At 37.1% G+C, this 3,251-nt stretch overlaps 1 protein-coding gene across 2 annotated transcripts in view; it reads left to right on the forward strand.

Annotated features, from left to right (window-relative positions):
- The window catches only part of LOC106869553 (A-kinase anchor protein 10, mitochondrial), a 26,401-nt gene that overhangs the window by 1,080 nt on the left and 22,070 nt on the right, over positions 1 to 3,251 (forward strand). The gene's annotated exons all lie outside the window — the stretch shown is intronic.

The raw sequence follows: 3,251 nt of genomic DNA on the forward strand, positions 1-3,251 counted from the left end.
TTTTTTTTTTTTTTAACAGGAAACTCACTAAAAATAATGTGGCGTGTATTAATATATATATATATATATATATATATATATGGGTGGAGTAGATTGAGTCGGTTTCCTAGTTGAACACTATCACCTGGCATGGTGGATACCTTTCGTGGAGTCGTTCGGACCAGATCTTCACACTGAGGGTATCATCCTCCCTTCTTCCTCTAACAATCCAAAAAGGGCCATGGTCGTTCCTTCCTAACTGGCTAAAGATTACACACGCAAACACGTATGGATGTTTGTGTGTATATATATGTGTGTGTGTGTGTGTGTGTGTGTGTAAACATCAGACAGACGCGGCGAGCAAGCCGAAACTTCGAAGTCACTATCAGTTCCTTGAAAATGTAGTAAATGCTCTCCACTAAAAAGCAGTGTGTGGTCCTTCAGTTAAATGTTTTTATGTATGGCTTGACTTTAAAAACAAACAAATGTGTGTATTTGAAGTGGCCACCAATTTTATAAAACAGGGAGGTGACAAATAAACCTTTTCGGATTGGAAGAATCGGAAAAAGATGGAGTATAAACAACAGACACCGAAGTGAAATGAATGTGATTCATTATTTATACTGTGGTGCGGTATTATTTTAGTTTATCTAAGAATGTGAAACCTGTGTTTGTTCAGTGATATAATAGTTCAGGGTAAGATGGATAAATAAGAATTTAGAGTACGAAGTCAAGATCGTGATGCTAGGAGGACATGTAGAATTTTTATTGAGTTATTATTATTATTATTTCAACGCTCTCTATATTCCACACAGTAATGTGTATACGTATATATATATTATGTAATTTTAAGTTGTGTTGTTGAATCAGAAGAAGTGGTGTGTCTCCTCTGCTAGTTTTCTAAATATGTCTCCGCCCACTCAAGCAGTTTTTTCCTATGAAATGAAACACAAAAATTTCCTTTCATGCACGGACTTCCGTGTTTTTAATTTCTCGATTAAAAACAAAAACAATGTGTCAATAAATACGTGATTTTCTTCCCATAATAACAACTGTTGCTTTGGTCGCCACGACCAGAAAGATGCACCACCCCCAGGCCAGATTCTCCCTGGTCGAGCCCCAAAAATGTATAAAACCACTTTAGAATCGAAACTGTCCCGTTGTTTTGTTTTTTGTTTGTTTTGGTAGACTCCGGCCAGAAGTGATGTGGCGAGAATGCGTACCTCCTGGGGCAGGGTATCAGTTTCCTGACTCCCCGAACCCCGGGCTCCCCACCAAAAATACAGGTTTATACAGCGTTGCCCGAGGTGGACCGCCCCTTCGTCCAACCCCTACTACAGTTTATGTCCTTATGTCCAGTTATGTCCTTATGTGTGTGTGTGTGTATATATATATATATATATATATATATATATATGGGATGCTAATGTACGATCTGAGGCGAATTTTGCTATTGTTTCTGACGAACCAGCGAGCGGCCGTGTAAGAGACTTTCTCCATAGTTGTCATCCATAATATTTCTTGTCTGTTTATAGTGCAGAGGGGGGTGGGCAATGATTGCTTCTATTTGTGCCAAACGGAAATCAAAACCAATAACGATACAACAAAATAGGTGAGGCTAATGTCTCGAGCGAAGTAATATATATTCTTGGATAGATAGATAGATAGATAGATATAATTAATGGTGTTTCACTGCTTTCGGATCAAAAGGTTTTCATTTTAATATTTGCCTTTACAACTTCCAATTAATTCTCGATAAAAAAAAAAAATTCTTAAAACACCGATCCGTTTAAATCTGGTTAATTGACTTTTACCTTTCGTCTCTTGGGATTGATAAAAAAAATATCTGTAATGTTCTGGGATCGATTCAAAATTTATATTTATATATATATATATAAATCGTACGGTATTTTGTTTATTATTTGCTATTAATTCTGACTACCCTGCCTTTTTATTTATTTATTTGCTAACATATTTCATGCAGTGTGCGGTTCAACTTGTTGCTTATGTCAGCAACGACCTTCTTAGGCTGACGACATATTACTGTTGTTGTTGTTGTTATTATTATTATTATTATCATTATTTTTATTATAAATATTATTATCATTATCAGATACGTGTGTGTGCACGCGCGTATGTGTATCTGTACACACACACTCACACACGAAAGCTAATGCCGCAGAACGATTTCGTTGTCGGTTGTGGAGAGGTCTTTCTATGAAGCAGTGCCAACACTACGATGTTTATCCTCGTGTGCCCACATCTGTAGTGTGTGTGTGTAAGGTAGACTCTCTCGTATGAGTTGAGAAAGCTTCAACTAATTAAGATTATCTAAGCAGTTAGTGGACAAAATCTCCCTCTAGGCGTGTTAAAAACCTGAAAGACAAGGGATTCAATTCCACTAAAATCAAATAATCAAATTTTTTTTTTAAATAAAAGTGTCGAATCGTGTCTGGTTTTTGAATCCAACTGGTGAAAGTAATGTACATGTTCCTGTCTCATTAAACCTCTTCAACTAAGCATCTACTCAGTTGGCAAGACTTAGAACGATTTAGTTGGTTTGTTTGTTTTAACGTCCGTTTTTCCATGTTTACATGGGTTAGATGAATATGTTATTGAAGTATTGTTTTACAATGCTAGATGCCTTTCCTATCTCTAACCATTACTTGTGAAGAATATTTTATTCCCTGTGGCTTCAGAGGCATGAATCCAGAAAATAATCTGTTGATGAGAGCTGACAACAATATCACCTACAAATTGCAACTTAGCTAGATGCAAGCAAGCTATATTGTCATCGTCAATGTTTTGGTGTTCATTTTTCCATGCTGGCATGGGCCAGGTGGAGTTTGCTGAGGCATATTTTCTGTAGCTGGATGCCCTCCCTGTAGCCAACCTACACTTGTTTCCCAGTAAGCTAATATTTCCTCATGGCAGGACACATTTTCATAGAAGATTGGAAACAAAGAACACCACTTGTATGAAGGTGACACTCGTTTACAACTGTCATGTGATGTCAAGGAAAAAGTGACACACACACACACTCACCCCACCATATGCACACACACATGCACACGCACACCTACATTTTCCGGTTAGCATTATTCTTGGTATGGTTCCAGTAGTGGTGCACTGGTTCAGGGGTTCCAGTGTTTTGATTAAAGAAAAGAATGTTTGTTAGTTCAATGGATTCGTTTATCTCAGACGTTGTGGGTTAAAATGACTTTTGTGTAAGATAGATTTACTTTCTATAAGGGTAGATTTTAACATGAACT

Source organism: Octopus bimaculoides, chromosome 25 (assembly GCF_001194135.2).
Source record: "Octopus bimaculoides isolate UCB-OBI-ISO-001 chromosome 25, ASM119413v2, whole genome shotgun sequence".
In the NCBI taxonomy this organism is placed as follows: domain Eukaryota; kingdom Metazoa; phylum Mollusca; class Cephalopoda; order Octopoda; family Octopodidae; genus Octopus; species Octopus bimaculoides.